General features: G+C 38.4%; 1 protein-coding gene across 4 annotated transcripts in view; it reads right to left on the reverse strand.

Annotated features, from left to right (window-relative positions):
• Positions 1–18,371, reverse strand: part of MED13L (mediator complex subunit 13 like) — a 392,641-nt gene that overhangs the window by 158,491 nt on the left and 215,779 nt on the right. The window lies entirely within an intron of this gene.

Genomic DNA, 18,371 nt, shown 5'->3' on the forward strand with positions numbered 1-18,371 from the left:
ACACACACACACACACACACACACACACACACGTATTCTTTACCCCAATCATTATTCTTCCAATCACATAGGTCCACAACCTCAGATTTCTCTCAACTCTTCAGTATCTGACATCCCTTTATTCAATCTGTTGCCAAGTCTAACCCATTCTACCTTGAAAATCTCTCCAGTTATCACTCCATTTCAGGCCTTGCATCAAATCTCTCACTTCTATTCCTATACCAACCTATTAGTAGCAGGTCTTCCTGTCACCAATCTTTCCCCTCTCAACCTGGTTGCTAAATTAATATTCTCAAAATCAATTGTGATTATTAGAGCCAGCTAGGTGGTGCAGTAGATAGAGAGGCGGGCCTCAAGTCAGGAAGATCAGAATTCAAATTCTGCCTCAGACACTTGCTGACTCTGTGATCCTGTTTCCCTCAATTACCTCAACTGTGAAATGGAGATAACACCACCTACCTCCCAGAGTTGTTGTGAGGATCAAATGTGATTTTTTAGTAGATAGTGCAATGAGACTGCAGTAAAGACCTGAGATCCAATCGGACCTCAGATACTCAATGTCTATTTGACTCTGGGTAAGTTCCTTAATCTCAGTTTGCCTGAGGCTCCTCGATTATAAGATGGGGGTACTAACAGCACCTACCTCACCAAGCTGTTGTGAGGGTTAATGAGATCACTTTTATAATATTATCTCTTAAGATGTGTGATGTAATTAGAAATATTATCCCTTTGACCAGTGCCTGGCACATAGCAGGCACTAGACTGGATAAATGTTTATTTCCTTCCTCCTTTCCCTCTTAAAACATAAATATGATCATGTCACTCCTGTGTTCAAGAGGCTCCAATGACTCCCTGGTGCTTCAAGGATTAATAACAAAATCTCCAGTATTACATTTAAAGTCCTTCACAAGCTGGCTTCAACCCTTCTTTCCAGAATGCTCCCACATTACTCCTTTTGATACATTCTACAATCTGGGAAGATCTGACCTCTTGCTATTATTCCCCATACACAATATCCCAATTCCTGTCTCCCTCTTCCTCTGAATTATGACAATTGTTCTGTCCACTTCCTCTCCTCTCACTTGCTTCTCAATCCCTTAAAATCTATACTGACTTTTGTCTCATTGCTTAAATGAATCTGCTGTCCCCAAAGTCACCAGTGCTGTCTTTCGTGCCCCATCTGCTGGTCTCTTTTCAGTGTATCTGCTTCCTGACCTCTCTACAGCATGTGAGATCATCTGCTCCTCCTGGATGATCGCTCCTCTCTAAGTTTTTGTGGCATTATTTCCTCAACTATCTTCCTATCTGACTGACTGCCCTTCCCCAGCCTCCTTTGCAGTCATTTAGGTATAGGTCCCACAAAATGGGTATTCCCAAGGTGTTATCCTAGAAGGTGTTTTTTCTTTGTGACCTCATTAGTTACCATAAATTTAATTATGATCACTCCACAGACAATTCCTATACTTATACAAAAACCCTCGTTTCTCTCCTGGCTCTAGTTCTATGTCACTAAATACCTATTAGAAATTTCTAATGGATGATCCCACAGGGCCTCAAACTCAGCATGTTCAAGGGAAAGTATTATCTTTCCCCAAAAAATCTTGAAGTCATTTGTGACCCATCACTTACACCCTGCCCCTACAATTTTTACTGTTTCAATCTTTTGTCCTCTTCATGAATTTTCTGGCTGTGAGGTGAATTCCAGGTATTGTTTTCATTTGTATTTCTCTTAAGTGACACAAATCCTTAAAGTGGTGGTTGACAGTCTACAGTAAGTTTTTAAATATTCCATGACCACTTAGATATTGGAGGGAGAGTTCTACAAGACAACTTAGGGAAGGGAAGATACCAAAACTAGTTAAAGGTTCATATATGATACTAAAGAAATGATCGTGAAAACAAGTTACAAACAAGTCCTGACGCCTACATTTTCTAGTCATGACCTGGTAGAACAATAATCAGGCTTAACATTCTCCAATAAAAAGGCACTTGTGTACATGTTAAATTCACACAAGATACTTTGAAAAACACAACAAAACAAGATTCTTTGAAAAACTCTTTTCAGTGTTCTCACTATTAATGAAAAGGAGAGAAGAAAACAGGAAGGGATCTGGTCACCAAAAGTCACGGACCTGCACAGACCAAAAGGAGGAAGGATTATTTTGTAGAAACAATGAAATTCTCCGAATGCTCCCTTTTATAGATGGTGCTGTGCCAGCTACTCCAGAGTGTTAAAAGAACTCCTAACTAACGTGTGTTATTACTTAACAGATCAGACATTGCCATAAAGGAAAAATGAAAAAGATGGAAAATGCTTATAGCGCTGACGGATATCCTTATGAAAGGCCAGTTCATTCATTTCACCCTAATAAGGTGAATAAGGTTTTAGGAGGCACTGAGACACAAAGACAAAATGAAAACCAGTCCCTGCTCTTGATGAGCTGACAGTCTACTGGGGAAACAGAACATTTATACAAGAAAGATAAACATATATATTTCGAGGAGGAAAAGAGCACTAGCAAATAAGGGAATGCGAGGAGGCTTCGTCTAGTAGATGGCATGGGAGGTGAGACTTTTCTATACAAGACCTCAAGAAGCAGAGATGAAGTGGGGGTGTGCAGGAATATGTTAGGAGAAGGAATATCAAGTTCAGGCAATGGAGAGTAGGAACTTGGACAGAATGGATAATGTATGACTGAGAATAACATGAAATAAAACCACGAAGCAAGGTGGGAGGCAGCTTGGGAAGGGTTTTAAGTGCCAGACGGAGGAGGTTGTATTGTATTCACAGAGGTGACAGAGAGATGCTAAAAGAATGGGTGGATGGTACAGTTAGTAGCATCTGCCTTTGGCAGCTGTGTGAACAATATATTGGAGAAAAGTGATCCTAGAGGCTGAGGAGACAAATTAGCAGCTACTGCACCAGTGTAGGTGAACTAGTAAGGTGAGCTACAGAAAGGGAGTATCTGTACAAGTCAAGAGAAGGGGATAGGTACAAGATATGTTAAAGTGGTGAAATCAATAGGACTGGGAGTAATTTATTTGTATATGTAGGTGGGGATTTGGGGGAAAAGAGGAAGTAGTTAAGAATGACTCCAAGGTCATAACACCGGATGACTACAACAACAGTGGAACCCTCAACAGTATTATGAAATGTTGGATGAATGAGTTTCTGTAAGTGGAGGGGGAAGGGAATAATTCCTTCCATTTTGGACTTGGTGAAATGGATAGGTCATTCATTTAGAGATGTCCAGAAAGCAGGTGGTAATGTGAGAGTAAAGCTCAGGAGACACAACAGAGGTAGATATACAGTTCCATAGCTTTGGGAATTATCTACATTGAGATGATAATTGAACCCATGGAAGTTGATGAGAATGCCAAGGGAGGGTTCTTTGAGCTGGAATAGTTGTGCATATATCTGAGACAAGCACTACAGTTGGGACCAGGATTTAATAGGAGAACACAGCAGGCTGGATTTCATTTGGCAATTTCCACAGTGCCTTCAATGATTACAAGCTGCACCCCAGGCAAAAAACAATCTTAACATAAATGTTCTCCCAATAATGTTCTATAAAAGTGATTCCTGGAATACTACAGTCTCAAAAGAATTCAAGTTGTGGGACATCCAAAGGACGATGGAGAGAAGTACTGGTGGTTACAAGCAAGTTACGACAAATCTCTAACAATGACCTCCATTTCAATAAGTAGTGGAAAAAACAGCCTCAAGAAAACGTACGCTCAGAAAAGAAGTGACATAGCAAGAGGGAGAGATGGTGAATGGACATGCAGAGTGCTGCACAGAGAACCACAAAATGTAAAAGGACCAAGGAGAAGATCTCTGGGGAGAGTCTATAAGAAAGCAAGGACAGGAATCACACAGAATGAGAAAGCATTGATGAGATGTAATTGATACCACTGGAGGGAATGTACATATCAATTAGCTCAAAGAATCAAATCAAAGAAGTGTATGTATCTAAGTGTGTGCACGTGTGTGTGTGTGTGTGTGTGTGTGTGTAAGACACAAAAATATGTCAAAATGAAGTTTCATTTGTGAAATTACCATAACTTTCTACCATTTGAAGGGCATCAAAGTTCTTCTTGTTCTCTTCCCAATTTTATTTGAGGAACGAGAAAGTACACAAATTTATATTAAACTTGCCAAGGAACAGAACTAGCAATAAAAGCCGGCTAGTTAAATATCACTTCAAATTAGTATTTTAATTTTCCTAAAAATAGAAATCAGTAAGTAAGGACTACCTAAAGATATATTAATGAAAAATGGGTCACCATAACTCATCTAGAGTTTTCAACTCCGAAATCCCCCATGCCCAAATCTGACATAACTGCGAATATCATATGACAATTCCATTTTTAATGTAGAATTATTTTAAGAATTCAGTACAGGATTCCACATTCACAAAATGTCCTAAATACAATAATGTTTGTTCTTGACTTCTTTGCAGCCTATAACATGGTCAACCACTCTCCTCTCCTTGATACTTTCTTACATCTTTCTAAGTTTTCATAACACTATTCTTGACCACAACGTCATAGTCTTCTATGATGGATCTCGAACTGTGTCATGTTAGTCGGTGGCCACTAACTGCAGGTGACCACCAGGACTTTGCTCTGGACCCTCTTCCCTTCTCCTATATTATTTCTCTTAATTAAAATATCTACCAGATGATTCCCAGATTTACTTACACAGCCCTACCTCTCTCCTAATCTCTAATCATATCTCCAGAAATCTATTGGACATTTCAACATCTCAACATGTCTAAAACTGAACTCATTATCTTTCCCCCAAACCTCCCCTCTACCTAATTTTCCTATTACTGTCAAGGGCACCACTATCCTCCCAGTCCCGAAGACTCAAAACCTAGGTGCCATCCTCAACTCCTCACTTTTTCTTACCACCCATATTCAATCTGTTCCCTAAGTCTGTCAATTTTTTCTTTATAACATCTCTCATGTACAACCCCTTCTCTCCTCTAACAATGCCACCACTAAAATGGAGACCCTCTTCATCACTTCTGATTGGTCTGCCCACCACAAGTCTACTCAGCTCTCAAATTGACCTTCTTAAAGCACAAGACCAAGCATGTTACTTCTCTATCAATAGATTTCAGTGGCTACCTAATACCTCCAAGATCAAATATAAAATCCTTTGCATGGCACTTAAAGATCTTCATAACCTGGTTCCCTCTTACCTTTCCAGGCTTTTTATACCTTATTCCCCATACAAGTACTCTACAATCCAGGTCTGCTTGCTGTTCTTCAAACAAGACAAGCCATCTATGGACTCCATACATTTTTGTTGGCAGTCTCCCATGCCTGGAATGCTCTCTCTCCACATCTCTTTGTGTTTTTCTTTAAGCCCCAGCTAAAATACCACTTTCTACAGAAAGCCTTTCCTAATCCCACTTAATACCAACTGTCCTCTCTCTATTGGTTATCTTCAATTTGTCATGTCTCCTCCATTAAAAGGTGAATTGCTTGAGAACAGAGATTGTTTTGTCTTTCTCTGTACCCCTAGGCTTATTAGCACAGTCTTGATCATTTGCGTTAGCACAATGCTTTAGCACATTGGCACAATACTAGATCGTTTGACTTACTGAAGATCATACACCTGTGGCAAAGAAAAAAAATTAATATTTTTTAATCCCACAACTATATCATCAAATAGAAAAAGAGGAATTAAGATTCCTCTTGCCCATAATTCTATGACAAAATGTCAAGTGGCTCTAAATAGCCTATATAAACCTGAAATTAACATAACCAAATTTAGCATTTGGATAATCTCTGCTTTCTGATTCCAAAGCCAATGGAAAATATAATGAAAGATTCCTCAAAGGTATCATAATAATTTTCTTTGGTCATTTCTCAGTATGATAAGCTAGAAGGTACAATGACTACACTTAGAAATGACAGCAATTTTGAGGATAGGGCCTACATGATGTAAGAGATTGAGGAGAAGAGCTCCATTTATTTATGGCTCCTCAATAGTTTGCTCTACTTCTCTAAAAGATGCAAAATGCAAAAGCAAATAAAAGAACCAGAGACTTTGAACTTTAAGGGACCCAAGCCGCCATATAGAAAAAGGAAGCCTAGCCTATTGCATGAGTTATTATCTACCCTCAACTAGGCCTTCAAGGTGGAGAAGGGAAGACCTTTGAGGCAGCCCAGTGAAGGGTAGCTCTAATTGTTGGGAAATTTCCCATCATACATAGCCTAAACTGGCCTCCGGGTAACTTCCACCTGTTATAAGCGGTTCTGCCATCTGGTTCAAAAGAGAACAAATCAAATCCACTCTCCATGTGACAACCCTTCTGACATTTAAAGCCAACTTTGTGAAACAGAAATGAGGTTAGAAAGACGTAATCTGATAAAACCATGTTGGATCTTTGTGATTACTGCTTCCTTTTCTAGACATTGGCTAACCACTGTTTTTTAATGATCAACAATAGAATTTTTTTCCTACTATTTCTAGATGTGTTCTTAATATCTCATTCCTTATCTTGGGTATCTGCTCCCTATTAAATCATTTCCAGTTCAAAGAATGCTCTCCTCAGCAGATAAACAGGAGCAAAATAAGAATTCAGAGGCTCTGTTTGCTTTCTGGTGCCAGTTATCATCATGCCAGGATGCCAAGCAATTGTCTTACCCTTTCTTGGAAATGCTTTTTCTCCAATGGGAAGAGCTAAGATGACAGAGTAGGAGGAAGTGCAGCCTTGCTCCCCAACACAAAGCCATTTATACAGACCCAGGGATGATAAGGAAATCCAAGGGAAAAAAAATCACAGGAAGCCATATATAATTAAGAATATGTGGTCCTAGACCCATACAGGAGGACCCCAACTCAGTGCCAAATGCAGAATCAGATATCCACTGACAGCACCATTATTCTCAGGGTCACAAATCCCAGAGGACTGAGGAGGAAACATAGAGTGGTGCTCCAGGGTGAGAAGAGACATGTGGCCTCACCTACACACTGAAAAATGAGCAAGTTCAGAAGCAAATAGCAGTTTTGTGGTTCTGATCATAAGACTGGAGTAAAGTGTTGGTTCCATCCTCTACCCCAATCTAAAGACTGCAAAAGAATAACTAGGGCAGATAGCTCAGACCAAAGGGGAGCCTGCAATGCTGTCATTCTAAACCTGAAGAGCTTTCCAGACAGCAGGAGTGACAGCAATCTACTAGAACTTCCATTCAAAAGCAAGCCTTCAGGAGTATTGCTCAGACCCAAACCCAGGTCGGGAATTTCCAGAGCTCAAATCAGGAGGGCAGTGATCAGTCTTTGCCCTGACTCAGACCACCTGAGAAGCTCTAAAAGACTACAGGTCTCTTTCTAGTAGGAAATATCCATGAAGCCCTGGAATAAAACAACACTCTATAGGTCCCAAGAAAGCAGCAGCTGGACCCATGAAGACAAAAGCCAAATGCAGACATTTTGAGACCTAACATACAGGTTGAAGCCAAGAAATAAGCTAGGAAAATAACCAAACAAACAAACAAAAAAGAATCTCATCATAAAGAGCTATTATGGAGACAAGGGCACTCATCACATAAACTCTGAATAGGAGAATGACACCAACACATCTATAAACAAATCCTCAAAGAAAAACACAACTTCACAATTCCAGCCAGAATTCCTGGAAGAGATAAATCAAGAGTTTAAAAAAAAAAAAGCTAAAAAATGGTATTAGAAAACCAATAAGAATACTTGAATAAATAGGGAAAGAAATGGTAGATTTGGAAAGAGAATAAACCATTTGGAACAAAAGGTACAAAACCTAAACAAATGGGGAGAAACTCCCTGAAAACTAGAAATGATGAAAAAAAAGGTAATGATTCTATGAGACAACAAGAAATATTAAAGCAGTTAAAAGTCTAAAAAAAAAAACAGACAATATAAGGTATTGCACAGCACTTGGAAAACAGATTGAGGAGAGAAAATTTAAGAATCACTGGACTACTTGAAAGCCATGATAAAAATGGAACCTTGAAATCTGTCCAGAGCTCTTAGAATCAAAGGGCAAAGTGAAAATAAAAAGATCTAACTGGTCACCTCCTGAAAGAAACACCCAAATGAAAACTCCTAGGAATATTATCACCAACATACAGAGCTTCCAGATCAAAGTGGGAAAAAAAAGTACAAGCAGCCAGAAAGAAAGAAAGAATTCAGGTACTGAGGAGCCACAATCAGGATCACATGATTAGCAGCCACCACTCAGGAGTAGAGTGCTTAGAATACTAATTTCCAGAAGTCAAAAGTTACAGGCTTGCAACCAAGAACAACTCATCTACTAAACCAAATAAAAATCCATAGCGGGAAAATGGACCTTCTATAAAATACCCACCAATGATTCTTCTGGAAAAAATTAGAGCTGTGAAACTTTGAAATACAAACACAGGAGTCAAGAGAGACATAAGAAGTGAACATGAGCTAGCAATTATATAAGGATAAACTTAATTTGAGCTGAAAGATCTTACAGAATAAGGTCCGAGCGCTGTGGGGGTGAGGGTGTGGGTGAGCTATGGGTATGGGTCTGCCCCCCTCATGCCTTTGTTTTCAATCCTTACTTTACATATCTTGACAATGAACCCCTCTTCCCCAAAATAGTGTTGTCTATGGCATAAATTTCTACTTATTTGGTTTAATACAGCTTTTTATAAAAATTAAGTGCCACTTTGGCTTCTTCAAGAAATACCCATGGAACTGTGACATTAAAGTATAAATGGGGGAGGGGGTTCCCTAATGAAAGTAAAAATTTTCATAAAAAAAAAAAAAATCTTTGCAGATCTTTTCCATCTTTCATTTGTTTGTTGTGCTCCTTCCAGTTTCATCCTTTAAAGTCCTTAGGACTTATTTAGTCTCTTAGAAAGCTCTCATTAAATGAATTGTTTCCTCTACTACTTCTCAATATTTTTATGAGGGACTACTGCTCATTATCATGCACAACCTTTCTTTTAAAAACTTTAAGATGGAACTTATATTCTACACCAATGTTTCCTTGAAACACTATAAAAACACCAGTGTTACCACCTCTCCCTTGGCAAATGAGTAAACTATTTCCAGATCTTAACTCATTTGTACTCTTTGGCATTAGTCTTTGATTTATAATGGCTAAACTTCCAGGTGAAATTGTTGCCTAACAACTCCACACTCCATTTTTTATCATATATAACTGAGGGAAATTAATATTATGCTATTATGTTAATAACTAATTATTAATTTGTTTTCTTCTATTTCTTCTGTATCTGTCAAGAAGCCACTCCTGAAAAGGCACCTTGACAGAAATAATGTGATCAATTGACAAAAAATGTAGTCAACTCTAGCCCTCAAGGCATTTGCCTCTTAACCAGGTTGGGCTGGGCCTCACTCAACTAGTAACTAGAGTTCTGTTTACTCTATCATCAGGACTCAGCTTGCCTGAGATAGTGTGTGTGGGTGGGGGAAGAGATGAGCTTGTGGTGGCCCTGCTTTGTGAAGGAGAAATAAAACCAAAGAGAGCCTGATCAGGTGCCCAGATTGCTAAAAGGGGCTCAAAACTCATGTTGTTGAATTGTTTTAGTCATGTCCAAATCTTTGTGACCCCACTTGGGGTTTCTTAGCAAAGATAATGGAGTGGTTTGCCATTTTCCTCTCCAGTTCATCTGGTCAGCCAGTCTTCCTATCTCCCTACTTATCTTGGGAATAGCTCCCATTTAGCCATTTTCCCCCCATCCCTTCTGGTCCAAAGATCATCCTGCTCCACAGAGAAAACAAAATAAGAAGGATTGGCTCTGGTTTGCTTAAGTCATCAGCAATTACTTCATCCACTCTATCCAGTATGACCCTGATCCTCTCCTTTCTCCTCAACAGAGTTTTAAAAGGTTTTGTATTGTCTTTCACTTTCCTGGCCAGACTGGGCTCATTCTGAGACACAACACCTCTGACACTATTCTGAAAAGACCACGCCTGCTCCTGCATCTATTATCTATTAACTAACCATGCTCACATCTTCTTTACATGTCTCAGTTATCACCATGCTGGTTCCTGTATTGTCTGTGTCTCCATAAGGAGCTCTTGAGACAATTCTACCATTTCTTCCTCATTGGAACTTTTTTCTTCCCTTCATTAATTCTTCCCTTCCCTCCCAGACTGACTTCCCTTAAAAAAATTTAAGACATAAGATCTATTCTCTGAATCCTTTGAAATCTAGGGTACCAGTCAAACCACGATAGCTTTCTCCTCCTTCTCTAACCACAAATTACATCACTGAAGCAGTGTCTTCCCACAATGCTCCCATCATTTTTGTCTCAGTAATCACTTCTTCTTAGAAAAAAAAATTACATACGAAATAACAGTTTCCTTCATTACTTTATCAACAGAGGATGAAATCGTTAAAGTTAAGTCAAAAAAGCATTGGTTGCTTTGATCATGGGAAAGAAAGAGTCCCAGCAAATGTCTAAATCAAGAAAGTTCCCTAGTCCTACTCTATTATGCCACTGGACTATGTGTGTGACTTTTCATAAATTGATGTGTTTCCTCTTTCCATTCAGTTTCTAAAGTAGACTTTTTTTTTCACTTCTCTTTCTCTCTACCATACTTCCCCCTTTCAGGTTTACAAAGTTATTCATAATTTAAACTTAATATGTAATGTTTTTCTTCCTATCAATCTTTATCCATTCTACTGGGTAACAGGTTGGACTGGGAGTCAAGAATCAATCAATGAACATTTATTAAGTGTCTAAGACGTGCAAGGCACTTTGTTAAGAATTGTGGATATAAAAAAAGGCAAAAGGCAGTTCTTGCCCTCAAGAAGCTCACAATCTAATGGGGGGATCATAACAAGCAAACCAATATGTACAAACAAGCTATAGACAGGATGACAACAGGAAACAGGGAAAAGTCAACAGAGGGAAGGCACTAACATTAAGAAAGGTTAGGAAAGGCTTCCTGTAAAAGACGTGATTTTAGTTGGGACAGCAAAAGGAAACAAGAAGGCAGAGATGAAGAGGAAAAATGTTCCAGGTATAACAGAAAACCAGAGAAAATGCTGAGACCTGAGGGATAGAGGGTCTTGTTTGTGGAACACCCATGAGGCCCCAATCACTGAATCAAGGAGTGGGGAATGAAGTCTATGACTGGAAAGGCAGGAAGAGGTTAGACCCTGGGCCTGAGGTTCTTCATTTATAAAAAGTTTAGGAGTCTGGACTTAACGGCCTTCTCTGTGTTCTTCCAGTGCTGGACTCCAATTCTGGTTCTTATCGAATCTCATGAAGGCAAATTACATTGGCCTCCTTACCTTAGGATCACCAGTTCCCCTCTCTAGTCACATTTATTTAGTGTATTTTTATATAACTGAGGCCAGGGACTTTTTATTAATGGCTCCTTTCTTGGATTTTGTCTCTTATAAATTTCTACTGCTATTCTTTTTCCTGAGTTGTAGGAATTAAAGATTTATATTTGAAAGAATAAAGATATTTCCTCAGAAATATCACCAGGGAAAAATTCAACAAAGGTTTGTTTTAAAGGAACTTAAAGTGTTTTAGTATCCATAAAGCCAAGTCTAGATCATCATGCCTGCCCAGACATGTCATAGCACAGCAAAGATCTCCAACTAGCTCATGATTTTCATATGTCACCACATGTGCTTCAAATCATGGCAACAATAGTTTTTAAAAAATGGTAAAATGAGCTTCTAAATGGCTTGACTTTCTGGAAAACTATCGCCAGCAGTTCCTGAATGCTTCTCTGACACAAGTGGGTGTATGTGTGTGTCTGTCCTAGAATATTAAAATGAGTACAACGAGCTAGGAATGACAGCATAAAAGTCTATTTTACCCAGAGCATAATTACCAGAACTGACAGTTCCACTAAAAAAAAAAAAAAAAAAAGTCACATGACCCTGAACTATTCAGTACCGTGCTGCCTTGCATCTACTAAGTATGGAATAATAAAAATAATTCAAATTAATTCACATTTGCAACCCATTTATTAAGCCCTTACTGTGTACCAGGAATTGTACTAAGGACTATGGCTACAAAAGACCTTTCCTTTAAGAAGCTCATATTTTACTGGGGGAAAAAGAAAATAAGTTCCTGTATACACAGATAAGTTAATATACACAGATAAGTGAATAGAAAATAGAGATGAAAAGAAAATATACACACACACAAATATTTATAGTAGCTCTTTCCACAGTTGCAAAAAACTGGAAAACTAAGGGGTGTGTACTTATTAGGGAACAGCTAAACAAATAACATTATATAATGTGTGGAGGCAGGTAGGTGGTATGGTGAATAGAGCACTGGACTGGAAGTCAGGAAGTTCTGAGTTCAAATTGAACCTCTGACACTTAACTAGCTATGTGGCCCATGGCAGATAATTAACATCTCTGCCTCAATGTAAAATGAAAATGGTAATAGCATCTATCTCCCAAGATTGCTGTGAGGTTAACAATGAGCTAATTAATGTTTGTAAAGTGCTCTGAAAACTCTAAGGTACTACAGAATTTCCAGCTATGTAGCCTTTGCAGTGAGCTAAAAAATGAGAAGATCTATATAAACTGATTCAGAGTAAAATGAACAGAAGAAAACAATTTATATAATAGCATTGCAAATATAAACAATTTTGAAAAGCTTAAGAGTGCTGATCAATTCAGTGAAATCATAAATGCAAAGGACAGATGATGAGAGATATTACCTAACTTCTAACAAAGAGGTGAGAGATTGCAAAGGCAGAGAATAAGGCTGACATTTGGGGCATGGGCAATGAGGGAAGAATGTGCTTTTTTTTTTTTTTTGGTTCATGATTAGTGAAAGAAGGGAAAGGAGAGAAAATAAATATTTGTTAATTGAAAAAAATTACTGGAATTTAAAAAAATTTTAAAGTGCAAAAGTACAGTTTTTAAAGTACAATGGTTGAGGAGAAACAACTAGAAAAACAAGTACTATAAAATTTGCAAGGCACTTGAAAGGTGGAATTGGAACTCATGTCTTCATCTAGCACTCCATCTGTGCTAATGAATAAATAGCTGGGGGTCATGGCTTAGATGCAGGTCTTACCCTTGAAATAAGAAGTTTTACAATGTGGAATAATAGCATATCAATAAAATAAAGCCCCATTCATTTGAACTAAAGAGGACATTAAATCTTAAATAGTAAAAAGTATCAATTATTTAATGTGCATATATGCATGCACAAATATATTCTTTTGAGCATATTATTTATATATATATATAGTAATTTAGTGCTATTTACAAGGATAGTTCCTACTGGACCATCTTTAATGAACAATAAGAATCATTTATCATTAGCAGCATCATTTACATATAGATTATATGTGAGTGTACCCAAAAGTCTGTTCTCTTAAGTAAGAAACACATCCCCTGTGATCTTTGCATTACCAATGTGCTAAGCAAGCCTTTCTTGATAGATAATCGAAAAGCAATTCATCAGCCTACCCTACTTTAAATTACCACAAAATCTGAATTACTGGCATTCAAATTAATGACATTTTACCATTCTAAGAATTTTGTTGACAATCACTCAGTAAGGAAATGCAATTATTCTCACCCTGAGTGAAAAACATCCTTTAAAAAAAGTGTTGGGTTTTGTTCTGTTTTTTCCTCCCTGGCCTCACTGCCTTGAAGTATGTCTAGAAATCTGCATGCCTTCCCCCTCTATCCTTCTTCAAGTGATCAAGAAGTAAGCATGGCCATGTTTGCTTTACCACAGTCTAGGTCCTCCACTAGAAAGGAGGAGAACTCTTGGGAGGCAGGAGTAGTGCTGGGTGTCACGGTCGAGACTGGCTCCAAGTTTAGCTACGTGGGAATACTATGTTCAAATAAAGTGAGTCAGCCATCTTACTAAATTGAATGGAATGGGAACATGATTCAACAGCATCCAAGTTCTTTTCCTGCTGGAATTACTTTACAAAACAGCGCTACAAAATGACTAACTCACCCATCAACAGCTAGGAGAAAAGAAATGTACAAGAAAAGAAAAAAAAAAGAAAAAAGAAAAAAAGAAAAAAGGATAGAATAAGCTATTTCTTAAAAACCACCACTGGGAGGTGAGAGCTTTTCCTTTGAACTTAAAAGTTCAAAAAACAAAACAAACAAATAAAAATACAAACAATTTAGGGGTTGTTTTTTGTTTTTTAGTGAGGCAATTGGGGTTAAGTGACTTGCCCAGGGTCACACAGCTAGTAAGTGTCAAGTGTTTGGTCTGAGGCCGGATTTGAACTCAGGTCCTCCTGACTTCAGGGTTGGTGCTCTATCCACTGAGCCACCTAGCTGCCCCCAATTTAGGTTTTTTTTTTTTTGTTTTTTTTTTTAGCTTTTTAGATATATAAACCAATCAAAATGAATCAGAAAGAAAACCACTCTATGAGTTATCCTAGGATCATAGATTTCATCTACGGTAGGTAACCGTCCATCTACCCTATACATATACATACATCTTTATCTACATATTATCTCCCCCACTAGAATGTAAGATCCTTTACATCTTACAGCAGAAGTTGTTTTGCTTTATTAAGACGCCAGACACATAGCACTTAATAGGTGCTTTTTAATTGACTGATTGACCTAGCTCAACACCTTCATTTTAAAGATGAGGAAATTGAGGTTCAGAGTAAGTCAATTCTGCAAGGTTACATAGGTAGTAATAGAACCACGATTTAAACTCAGGTTCTCTGATTCAATCCAGGGATCGTTTTACTGGGCTTCACCTGCCTCTACCTGCCCATGATTCATAGCACCATCCTGTGGTTTAGACTTTCCCAAAACAGTAAGCATAATTTGTCCAGGTAAGTACTATAAAATGTTGTGCAGGGATGATGTGAGTGCTCCAACATTTTCTCCAAGGAGTAAAGGGCATCAGGTATCACCAAGCATTTATTATGTACCTACTATATGAAAGGCCCTGTGCTAAGATCTAGGGATACTAAGGCAAAAACCCACAACCTTGCCAGCCATGAGGAGTTTTCATTCTGTCAAGGTGATATGTTCACACAGAGGTATAGACAAAAAGATGCAAGAATAGAGACAGAGAATGGAGCTGTGATTTCACTAGCATAGGGCATTACTGAGTGAGTATGGGCTCTCTGCCAAGGGCATCTGTGTCTTCTCTAAAATTTATGGCTGTAGAGCACTACACACAATAGTCAGCTTAGTGACTTTTCCAGGGTCATCAATCCAGGAGATGTCAGAGACAGGACCTGAATCCAGATAAAAGGTTTAGAAGTCAGAATGCAAGGAGTTAAGAAGTAAGTGAGAAAAGCAGAAATGGAAGCAGTATGGCCAAGTGTTTTGCAAAGTGTAGTTGATAAACGGGGGAGAGATATGGTAACTCCTTTTCTCAACCTATATGGCTGGATTTGAGGGTCCCACTACTTAAAGAATTCAAAGTCCTCCTTTGTCCATTCAGGAGACTGGCATTCCTGACCACTGTGCATAAACCACAGTGATCACTTGCAGGAAAGCATATCTTCCTTAGCATCCTTGGCATCCCACAGCCCCATTTACCCCCCTCCCCCACCATGTAGAGTCCCTTCTGTCACAGTTTGTTTGGGTTTTAAAAAGTCAGAGACACATGGACAAGCACAGACTGTGGTCTCACACTTCACTTTTACAGACTGTGGGAAGGGATACCTCTTCTAAAATAATTTGCAGTCAATCAGCTGGAGTGCCTTGCGTCCTTTCTGTCTTAGTAGGCACATTCACCCTTCCCATACAGACAGGCCTGCATTCTGACCCTTCTCAAACTGAGATAGGCATTATATATACCCTCCTCCTGACTTTCTGCCTTAGGAACACACACACACACACACACACACACACACACACACACACACAATTTAAACAAAGTCATTCAGGTGGGACAGGGTAAGGGGAGAAGTGGAAAACGCACAATGAAAGTAGCAGCAGTGGAGCAGAGTGGAGACATAATGTCAGCATCAGGAAGGATGAGGTGATCTGGCCTCTGACCTATTCTGGCTACATGACCTTGGGTAAGTCACTGAGTCTCTCAATGCCCTTATCTGTACTGGTAGAGTTAGTTATCTAGAGTTCTCTATGGATCAAATAATCAGCAAATATTGAAGTATAGAACCAAAATATTTTTCCTAGGGAAAAGGCATGAGCAATTAAAATAGGAATTAAAATAAAATTTTTGTGGAAGATACAAAGGAAAGGAAAGCAAAGAAGGAAACAAAGGAAATGGGGGGAAAAAATGGATCCAAAGAATTAATTAAGCACCAGGCTCTGTGCCAGGCATTGTGCTAAGCACTTCACCACTATTATCTCATTTGATCCTCACAATAACCCTAAGAGGTGGGTGTTGTTATTATCTTCATTCTACAGTAAAGAAAACTGAGGGAGACAGAGATGAGGTGACTTATCCAGGGTCATACAGCTAGTAAGTGTTTGAGGCCTGATTTATATTCAGATCTTCCTGTCTGCAGATCCAGGGCTCCTTGCACTGAGCCCCAGATGCTCTGAAGAAGTTAGGTGTTCAAAGAGGCAGAAGCCAGAGAAGGGGGGGAAGACAGTGCAGTCATAGAGACAGGATGTGGAAAGTCATTTACGAGGAACAGCCAGTGGGCCACTTTGGCTAAAACAAAAAGTACAGGAAAGAGGTGAAGGTAGAATAAGTCTGGAAAGGAAGGTTCAGCAGTGAAGGCCAAAGAGAATTTTTGGATTTGTTCTTAGAGGCAAGAGGGAGCCATGGAAACTTCTCAAGCAGAAGAGTAAAGCCATCAGACCTTTTCTTTAGGAATATCAATTTGCTACATGGAAACATGGATTGAAGAGGGAAGAGAATAAGGAAAAAACTCCATAGCTCTTGTGGTTAAATCTTGAGGTTAAATCCACAAGATTTGGACTGGATTATGAGAGATTTGCAGAGAGAGTCTGTGGCTAGGAACCTAGATCCATGAAAACATGGTGCTGCCCTCAACAGAAAAAGAGAAGGTAGGAAGAGTGGGGGATATGGAAATCTGATTCACAATTAAGAGTGTAAATTTTTAAAAATGTTTCCTTTTTCAACAGGATAAAACTATAATACAACATGAATTTCTAAAAAATTTGAAATTAACTGGATGAAAATTAAGGAGGTTTAAATTATTTGGCCATCTCACTTACTGACTCCTTTCTCTCAAGAGAGAAAACAGGTAAGTGAATAATTAAAGTAAATCTTAATATAAAGAACAGAATTATGTGTGCTAATATTTTTAATCACAAAAGAATCACTTTTAACAAATTTCAATTGATAAAAAATATTTATTTAGGTTTAATATGACAAGGAATTACGGGAATTTTATATTTTCCCTTTTTCTTTCATCACTCTAAAATCCTTAAGAAATATGTAGGGTCTGCTGGAGAAACACAACACTAATTGATCACAATGTGTATCAGATTCTAGAAATCACAACAATATAAATAAAATTCATGTCTGTAGCCTAAAATCAATTATCTTGTGAGAGAGAGAGAGAGAGAGAGAGAGAGAGAGAGAGCAATTCTTTCAATGCTTTGCTAATTATAATCAAAAGATTATCTACTTGCCAACTAAATCAGAAGACCTTAAAAAGTGGATCAAGGGGGCTCCTTTCAATAGAAGAGCTAATAAAAATCCTAAGGGCACAATAAGCTTAGATACTTCATGGGAAAAAAAGAAAACCAGAAAATGGGTTTTTTGTTTGTTTGTTTGTTTTCTCTGTGACTTTACTGAATTAAAGTCACCTACATGAAATTTACAAATATTCAGTAAAGTTACCAAGGTTATGTGGCCTATTATAAAAGGGTCCTATCAATCACTCCAATGGTTCAGCTTTGGTCACCAAAGGGCACCATAAAGGCAGGAAGAGGAGCTGGACAGAAGTGTGGAAAGACTTGCAGAAAGAGGTTCTTCCTACCTACCACTCACTTCCACGCTTGCTGTTATCTAATCCCCAGCCTTGTCCAAACTCTGTGATTCTGCCCTCTATTCCTCTTTCTACAGAGCAAAACTTGTGAGAAACATTGATTTAAATTCAGCTACCACTTTTAAAACCAAACCCCTATACTATCATCTGGATTTTTTCCCCCTGCTCTTACTGAATTTTTAAAATTTACCTCCACCCCCTCCCCTTGATCCTTTTCCTACTTTTTAGTTAGTGTTCAAATAGAAGAGGAAAAAAAAAAATTCCTGGGTTTGACCCTCTAGTTTCCTGACACTTAACTTATCCTTCTTCCTTAAAACATCCTCCTTTTCAAGGAAATTTTGGCTTACAGTTGTTTTTAATAGAACCTTTTGAATATAAAATCCAAAATATATCAAACCTATCTTTGAAAACGTTATTCTAAAGAACAGTAATTCTAGGACATGGTTTTATCAGAAGT

This window comes from Vombatus ursinus, unplaced genomic scaffold, assembly GCF_900497805.2.
Source record: "Vombatus ursinus unplaced genomic scaffold, bare-nosed wombat genome assembly UNPS02001287.1, whole genome shotgun sequence".
NCBI classification, from domain to species: Eukaryota; Metazoa; Chordata; class Mammalia; order Diprotodontia; family Vombatidae; genus Vombatus; species Vombatus ursinus.